We start from the raw sequence: 9,428 nt of genomic DNA, 5'->3' as shown, positions 1-9,428 counted from the left end.
GCGTGCCATATCGGAGCGTGGCCGGGCATGACATCGACGGGTACGCACACCCTCCCTAATGCGTGTGTGGCACTCACGCACCTCGCATCAGGGACATGATATGAATTTTCAATACTGAATCTCCTACAGTATGAAACTTCCGCTGAATCATGGGGCTCTTCGTTAGGCCGGCAAGCAGCTGCCGTTATGACTGTCGGACATCACTGGTTGCAAGACAAGGCAGGGCGTGCTTCTATTAGACAACTTGCAATGTTCAATGATCTGCAAGCTCTTGCTGGTCAGGTCTGTACTTTTACAGGCAAAATGCACTAAGTATTCTGAGATTTAAAGTTTTATGGGAATAGAAGAAGCCTGATATATCTTAATTTTGTGTGCTTCTTCTGCAGGTAAGATGAGAGCGGTATCACTCATAGAAATTAGTGCTGCAACTGCCCTTTATACGATGGTGTCAATCCGAGAAGAGAAAGCAAGGAGCCGTCAGCAATGGCTAGGCGAGTGACCTTATTCCAGATTATTCATTCATACGAATGATTATGAAGCAATTAAGTTGAGATAGTTGCTTCACCTCCCATCCTATACTCCTTATGTTCATTAATTTCTTGAATGTATGCTTCACTTTTGTTAACACCATCAATTACTAAGATGCTAGGGTAAATTCTCTGTTAAAGTTTTTCTTTTTCCGCACTTATATCTACATACGACCGATCCTATGTTTCCTAGAGCTATATTGCTATCTCCCGGGCACTCTATTGGTGAATAAAATTCTGCTAGGTTATGTACAACATGTTGTGCATGGCAGCTTGAAGCAGTGGATCAAGTTGTGCAAGTCACCCCGTATTGGGTGGCACGCTGCCCAATTGGTGGTAGACAACGGAATTTCTTCTTGGCATGCTGCAAGGTGCTTCCTCCATTGACACTAAAATTGCTATGTGAAATTCTGAACATTCATATTGTTGCTGCTTCAGATACACTTCGACTAGGTGTTGGGTGCTGCCTTTGTTGTTAAGCACAGTGGCGAGGTTGTGGATGACGAGGATGATCGATTAGGCGGCAAGTTCGATGGTGCTCCGGACTCCCATGCAGGTGTTCGAAGGAGCGACTACCTTGTATGCAGTTTCCTACAAGGGACAAGGTGCCACTGTGAAAGGGACGACAACTCCCCACATATGTTGCCTAGCATTGACAATAAGGCTGATCTATCACAGCACCATGGCCACTACATCATCAGCAAGTAAGGGTTGTTGCAGAATTATTATATGTCCTGAATCTGGTTGATTAGATTACCAACTGGCTAGGATTAGTTTTATTCATTCTCATAGGTATAGTGAGCCACATGATATATTTGCTGCAGGGAGCAGCCATATTACTGTGATCTTCCTTTTCTTCATCTTTCTTTTAGATTTATTGAACCTAGGAAGCGGCGGTAAAGATCTGGTTGTTGTGGAGGTGCCTCCTGCCGTCCTGGCCATATGAGATGGGTGAGCGCTGGCGAACAGAAGGCTGCTAAGGACGCCAGAATCAGCGGTGAATTGGAGGTTGAGAGAGAGATAGGGGATCGGGGCGGTCTGGGTGCTGCAGTACCAGCAGTTGAATTTTCTCCATTGCATTCATCTGAAACTTTCTCAGCAAATCAAATACAAAATAACAAGAATCCGTTCTCTGTTTCTACTAAGGTACGTCACGTGTCAATCACGACAGCTGCTTACTTTGCAGGAAAGTGCCCTGTGATCTTGTCTCCTATTTTAATCCATATATCGTCTTGTAGTCGAGAACAGCAAAGGCAAGTCAAGGTTATCCAGAACTCTGAAGGTCTTACTTCCCAAGATAAATCACTCTCATCACAATGGTTCGACCTTCCTAATGTGTGGTTCTGTTTGATGGCATTCATGAAAATAATTGAGTGAAATTCATCAAACATAGTTTACCATTTGGGGAATAGTCACAGAGTGCATAGATACGTCTGTTGTGTTTGAGAATATTCATGTTTTACCAATACTTCCGATTTATTGATCATTTAATAGATTTAGAAGTTCCTTTTCTAGCTATTCATTTATATCCATAGTCGTCACCATATATCAATTGAATCCATGTTGGTTTCTAGATATTAAAACTGTTCATAAAATTTTGTAGGCTTACAATTTACGTAGAGATAAATATGAAATACTCCTAGCTGAAAGAAATGGGGAACACTTAATTAATGCATTAGTTTTTACTACAAAATGTGCAGAACTAGAGGAGGTTGGAATATGTTCTGAATGCTTACGTTTGTGAAGTTCTTTTTGTTCAGTGGGATGCTAACCAAGTAGGATGAGACACATATCGTGCTATGTCGTGTGCTGATGGGTCGGCCAGAGGCCATTATGGTCGGGTCCTCTCAGTTCTACTTCAGCGGTAACAACTACAATAGAGATGTCAGCAACATGTAGAATCCACGACGGTACATTTTTTGGAGCACGGACATGGACACAATAATCGTACCAGAGTACTTCATCAGCATCAAGTTCCCCCAGTGTACAACACCTCCAAGGTTAGTGAGCAGCTGAGCGCTCTGTCCGAAACTATGAATTGATCCTGCAGTTGTATAGGAGGTTCTTGTGTGTCATGTGGTTCACTGGAAACATGTTTTCAGTATCACTGGGAGCTTCCCGACCCTCGTTGATGAGATTCAGTGGTTCGTTGTCACCCCCCAAGCTGCAAACATTGCAGGGACCTTGCAATCGATTCAAGGTAAATTAATGTTCTTTGCCTCAGCTGCTGCATTTGACTAATGCAATTGTGCGGTGCCTACCATGCAGCCATTCAGTTAGCATCCATCCCTCTAGGCCGCTATATATCCTTCCGGACTGTCCAAAAAAAAAATTTAGGCAAGCAAGAAAACAAAGTGCATTACCAAGAATTTCCCAACATTCATACAAGTGAAGTTCTGTGATCTTTCGTTGAACGGATATTGCAGGTTCTCCCCTCTACCATTGGTACTTCCACGGTCATGGATAGCTACTAGGTACTTCCCCTTTCAATTCATTTTTTACTTAGTTGCATATGAACCAAAAATTCTGATGTGTAGCTCATTTGCATGTATAGGGCAGCGAAAATCTGAGTGATGCGAGCTCTTCCGCCCCCCCCGTCTGGCGGATGTCACAGTAAAGCGCCAACCTTGGTTGACTATGTCTCACAATGTACGCTCGCTCCTCTATATAAAATATTCCTATCCATACTTGTGACATGCGAGACAATATTGGAGCGGCTTGAGCTTGCTGGCAACATGGCCAACATACTACTCCCTCCGGTCCTTTTTAATTGACTCGAATTTAGTACAAAGTTGTATTAAATCCGAGTCAAAAAGAGATCGGAGGGAGTAGGTCATGAGGAGCTATCTAACGAGGGAAAGCATTGAGCTGTCGTGGCACGGTAGGTCTGGGGTTGCAGTACTAGGCGAGATACTGATCGATGAAAGAGGAAGAGTGTGTTCATTGTTGGTCACACTTTGGGTGAATAGGTCCTTATTGTAACCGTACAGGGAGTAAATGTTAGTTAATAGCTTTATTCTTTTTATGAACATGTACTATAGCTTTTTATAGAAGTGGAATTTTGATGTTTTCCAAATGTGTTAATTTGCACGTTAATTAGAATGTTTATATGCAGTATTATGTTTATATATGTGTGTGTGGACTAAGAAAATTTTGTGACCGTTGCAACGCACGGGTATTCAACTAGTTTAGATTAAGGTGGGAATATGCCCCAGAAAACCACGCAAAGAAAAATAAAAAGAAGAGAGAAAAAGGTCAGTCAGGTTCGGCCGGTATGGCCAGCCCGAAGCCGTTGATGGCACGGTCCCTCTGGAGGACGTCTTCCTTTGCGATATCGGCAACCTCAAGATAGGTAAGGCGGCGCCCAGTGAAAATGCGTCTGTTTCGTTCCTTCCAAGCATTCCAAAGAACATATAGGAACTGGCCGCTGATGCGTTTTTGTTCCTTTGTAGCCTTTCCAGAGATCAAGTCATCCCGCCACTCAGTGATGGATTGGTGGACGTGGCGATTATCAGGGCTGTCATCGTTGTCCCAGGTCTTCATCCGGTTCCAAATGGAAATGGTGAAGGGGCAGTCTTTGCATAGGTGGTTGGCCGTCTCGGGCGCATGTAGACATAGAGGACATAGAGGTTCATGTGGCCAGCCCCTAATGGCAAGCATATCAGCAGTCAGCAGCTTTCCATGCAGGGCAAGCCATCCAAAAAGCTTGCACTTCGGTTCGGCGTGAGCAGCCCAAATCTTTGTTGCGAGAAATCTAGCCTGGCCACCGAAGAACTGAGCCTTGTAAGCAGAGCTGGCACTGTAAGTCGAGTCGGTAGTGAGAGTCCATAAAATGGAGTCTGGTTGCTCAGGGGCCAGGTTGACGGCTTGGATGATGTCCCAAAGCTCCAAATATTGCGCCAGCTGCGTGGGAGTGTTTATCCTGTTGACAGAGCGGATCCAGTTGTTGTCTCTCAACTCTTTGGCAACCGTGCGGTTTTTCCTGGAGGCGATCTTGAAAAGGTCAGGCGCCCAAGTTGAAATGGGGCCCCGTCCACACCAGTTGTCGTGCCAGAAGGAGGTAAGCTTTTCGTTGCCAATAGTGATCTTGGTGGAGGCCCTGAAAAGCGCCATGTCAGTCTCGTCACAGGGAAGCTTTGATCCCGCCCACATACGCTCAGGGTCAGTCCATTGGAGCCAAGGCCAAGGCTCTTCCAGATCTTTCAATATCCGGCATTCCCAAGCCCCCAGAGTCTTCGGCCTGCACACCGTTTTCCAATTCACGAGGGCTTTCCCTTGAGCCACATGTTCTCCTTCGTCCCCCGCCCAGACGAAGGTCCTGGCAATCTTTATGATCCTGTCTCTAGCCCATTTAGGCAGCGGTATGACTGTAGCGTGGTATATACCGGTAGCCATGAGGACCGTCTTAGCAAGGATGACTCCCGGGTAGCCCAAGAAGGTTTAAGAAGAGATACGGCAGCCTAGTCTCTCCGGGTAAATTTTATTTGTATCACATTTTATTTCCTTAATCTCCAGGGATGCCAGCAAATTCATCCAATTTCCGTATTTGTACTTGTATACATACACTACATGCTTCTTAAATCAACTAAGTTGTGGCTCATACTTAAACATTTTCTGAGTCCAGAGAGATATTCAGTTCACACACATATGAAGTGATAATTTGAATATGATATGCATCATATTCTGTCATTTAGTACATATTCACACCTAGCTACAATTGGTGATGGAGCCACTAGCTCTGGCACCAAGATGAGTCCGAAGACATAAAACCAATATGGGACCTTCCAAGAGACATGACTGGCCTGTTGACTATCTTCCTCAGCAGAGTGCTCAAAGCCTTTGACCTAATCAGAGTGAGCATGTACTCTTGCTCCATGTCACGACAGGGGAGAGGCGCAACAAGAGTCCAAAACTTCCACACTTCCATCACATAGTTTGCCACACATGAATGTACTACACACTTACCTGTAGATCCAAGCCACTATTCAACGTGTTGTTTTCATCCATCGTTGTCGACCTCCACCAACCTATTTAGATCGTTAGTGGGGAACCTTCACGCTTGACAATCTTTCAAATCAAGGGGGAGAGAGTTGATTGTCCTTGCCTTCAGGCTTCTATTCTTATATTATTCTAGTGGTTGACACATTTCACAGCGAGGTCAACTTGGAGTTAAACAAGCAAAACTCCTTTATTTGCATGTCATTAGGTTCACCGTACGCTGGGCCTCGCTGCTGATGTGATTTGCCTCTTCTATTAGAATATATCATGCGCGTGCTTAATGCTGCCTATCCGTGTTTTGTCTCTCTCCCTTTCCTAAAGGTGGAGGGTCCTTGTGTAGTCATTCACATAGATATAATATAAACCACTTGAGGAGCTTTATTAGTTCGCCTAAGAAAGGACCTTTATTAGTAGGCGTGATGGCCCTGATTTCCTTGATTATGATCTTCTGCTCTTCTTAACCATGTTGTAAATGTGGATAGGATAGGGAGGGGAGGCGGTGGGGGTGGTGATTCTTCCTGTCTCTTGTCGAAGCTCAAGTTGAAAACTTTTGCCACCCCACTTAGGTTGACATCTCACCCCAATGACCATTTGACACTGAGTCTTGAGCCTACAAAAGAAAAATTCTCTTGTCCATGCTTTCTCAGTTAACTATCTGGAGTGCAGAATGGGTGTCCTGCACCACGGATGGGGATAGGGTGGCGGCATAGGAAACACAATTCTTTTAACAATGCAACCCAAAGTTGTTTATCCCTCTCTAAACAAGAGCCTTATGAAAAGTGCCTGCTGTCCCTCTCAAATCATTCCTTTGGGTTGATGACACAACCAGTTATAGGAGCTGACCCCTGAAGACCACCAGCTTACTGATAACTATCGGGGCGTGCGTCCTCTTCCTCTTATTAAATTGTTTAGAAGGCAAATGTTTATGGGCCAGATCAGGGCAGTGATCAGTGAAGTGTTTTGTAAGGATTTTATAGCTGGAGTGGACGTCACAGTAATTATTTGCGAGCATGCATCCATCACTCTTCCCTGTCTAGTGCTCAAGAAATCAAAGAGTTGTAACTCGGAAGTATTATTCTTTTTGTATCTATACAGATTAGAAGCCAATCATTCTGCCACTTTGAGCGTGGACCAAATGTTCTTACACTGACAGGTGTCTTCAGCAATTCCGGTTTTCCCACTGGAAGTTCTGTTATCAAATTCCTTACCTATCTTTGTTTTTTCTAGAATATATGTGGGCCTCAGTACATTATTGGTATGAAGAAAGGCTATTTGATCAGCATGCTGCTTGTGATTGCACATAATTTTATCATATACTCCACTACGTCTCTTCTACCCAGCCACGTGCCTGGGTGTGACTCCATCGTTTCTGGTGACTTGCTGCAAGGCTAGTTCTAGTTTTAATGCAACTAGCATAGTGGCCCTCGCATATGCGAGGGCATCACTTTGAATCTCTTGAAATTGTTTGAAATATAAATTTAAAATTTTATAGACGCAAATGTCATGAGACTGGAAGCTAATAGTTATATTTTGTAATATAGTAAGCAAACATACACATTTAATTTTATTGATATGTCATCTAGGAAAAGTACAATCTCAATAATTTGTTGTGTGGTCATTCACATACGGAATCATATATAATCGAAATATCATTCTAGAAATTTAATTCTTTTGTACGACACGTTGATTGGAAGAGACAGCGAATTCCTGAGTATTACATATATCTTTTTTTTTAATTTGGTGTGTATTACTTAAACTTGAGAGTCATGCTTACAACTGTCGTTACAATCTTTTTGAGCTGATCCAACAGGGAGGAATCGCGCTCAGTAATACACCCCCACTCCACACACTATGACCAAAGCTAGCTAAATCATGAGCCACTATATTATTTGTTCGATTTACTTTTAGGACTTTGTAATCAGGAAGATGAATAAGCAAATCTCTATACTCTGACAGGATGAAAGAAATTTGAGATCTGGTCCCCATGGCTGACTTTAGTTTATTCACCACTATACTATTATCACTTTCAACAATCACAGGGTTTGTTGCCATCGGGATAATAGATTTTATACCTTCCCGGACTGCTATTGCTTCTGCAGTTTCAGCTGATTGACAACGGGGAATAGTCCCCAAAGCCGACATGACCACTTTCCCTTCATAGTCTCTGAGGACAGCACCCCAAGAACCAGTGTTTTCATCATGTAGATAGCTAGCGTCCACGTTTAGTTTGTGCCAACCTTCTTCAGGTCTTGTCCAAACCCCAGGTGGTTCCCTTGGGTGTTTTGGCAGCCCATCACCCATAGGAATCATAGGCTTCTTACCTTTATAATCCTGCTCAAGTTCTGGATCTTTTATCTGCAAAAACATAGATAAGTATGATTGAATGTAGTTGGCTGATTGTTCCACGCTGCATTTTCCATCTCTGAAAATTGAGTTATTTCTCATATGCCAAGCCTGCCACCAAAGAAATAGAAGTTTCGCTTTCATGTCATCAGTATTACATATAGCTTGACCAGATTTCCAAATGACACTCACTATTATTTAGTTGTCTAAAAGTTATTGATCTATTATAGTTTCTTAAATATCTCTCAGTTTTCAAGCTCTCAAGAATTTTTAAACCTCTAACATGATGTTAAAACAATCTTAAAGTTTTAAAGTTATTGGAATAACTTAGGTTGGGCTCTAGTATGTTAGTATTTGCTCTATTTTAATTGGTTAAGTAGGCATTTGTCATCTGCACGCGAAAACATATTAAATTTATAAATCTAATCGTGATCATCGTTTTGCATTTGTGAATGCTTGTCTTACATGATAAAACTCTTTACCTTATTTTACCCTTCTTTAAAAGGTATCTCTATTGTAAAGTTTAAAATAATATTTAAAAATGTTAGTATCCACTGTCTACTTGCTTTCTAGCATAGTTCGTATAGGATAGCAGGGTCACTTGCTTGGCAGTGTCGAATTGCCTTCTTCCGCTCACCACGGGGACATCGAACTGGGTCGTCGGTCTCTAAGCCAATGGAGCGTAGGAGGCCATACACGCTTTTTGCCGCGAGCTTGTGGTACTCACCACCTCATAAACCTTGGGGCGTCGGTTAGCTTAGAAGCATCGGGTGAGGTGGCGGTGCTCAAGCCTGCAGTTTTCAAGCTCTCAAGAATTTTTAAACCTCTAACATGATGTTAAAACAATATTAAAGATTTAAAGTTGTTGGAATAACTTAGGTTGGGCTCTAGTATGTTAGTATTTGCTCTATTTGAATTGGTTAAGTAGGCATTTGTCATCTGCACGCGAAAACATATTATTTATAAATCTAATCGTGATCATCGTTTTGCATTTGTGAATTCTTGTCTTACATGATAAAACTCTTTACCTTATTTTACCCTTCTCTCAAAGGTATCTCTATTGTAAAGTTTAAAATAATATTTTAAAATGTTAGTGTCGACTGTTTACTTGGTTTCAAGCGTAGTTCGTAACGGACACCAGGGTCACTTGCTTGGCAGTGTCGAATTTCCTTCTTCCGCTCACCACGGGGACGGCGAACTGGGTCGTCGGTCTCTAAGCCAATGGGGCGGAGGAGGCCATACACGATTTTCACCGCGAGCTTGTGCTACTCACCACCACATAAATCTTGGGACGCCGGTTAGCTTAGAAGCATCGGGTGAGGCGGCGGCGCTCAAGCCAGGTAACAACGACCTAGAGTGGTTGGAGTCATGGATCGTCCGACGCTGCTAACGACAACCGATCGATGTTGCTAACAACGACCTCCGAATATCCATAGACCCTGGCGCATCGACCACTTAGTCATCGGCCGACATTCATCGCTCCACCGATCGTCCCTCCTTTCGCCTTTCGTTTCTCGGCATTCCCTAATTTGTTTGCCATGATTTATTTTTCGTCTAGAA

General features: G+C 43.1%; 1 long non-coding RNA gene across 3 annotated transcripts; it reads left to right on the top strand.

The window, feature by feature from the left end:
• The first annotated feature begins 250 nt into the window (after positions 1 to 250).
• LOC124688049 lies at positions 251 to 2,794 on the top strand. Of its 3 annotated transcripts, none has more exons than XR_006998415.1 (3): positions 251 to 282; positions 387 to 898; positions 966 to 2,794. It is a non-coding gene; the product is annotated as an uncharacterized LOC124688049 (long non-coding RNA). The 3 variants fall into 3 exon arrangements; XR_006998414.1 differs by having other exon boundaries at positions 387 to 1,231; positions 1,400 to 2,794; XR_006998416.1 differs by having other exon boundaries at positions 387 to 1,846; positions 2,288 to 2,794.
• Positions 2,795 to 9,428: the final 6,634 nt, after the last annotated feature.

Source organism: Lolium rigidum, chromosome 2 (genome assembly GCF_022539505.1).
Source record: "Lolium rigidum isolate FL_2022 chromosome 2, APGP_CSIRO_Lrig_0.1, whole genome shotgun sequence".
NCBI lineage: Eukaryota > Viridiplantae > Streptophyta > Magnoliopsida > Poales > Poaceae > Lolium > Lolium rigidum.
The sequence above is the reverse complement of the archived record's forward strand: the minus strand, read 5'-3'. Positions and strand labels throughout refer to the sequence as shown.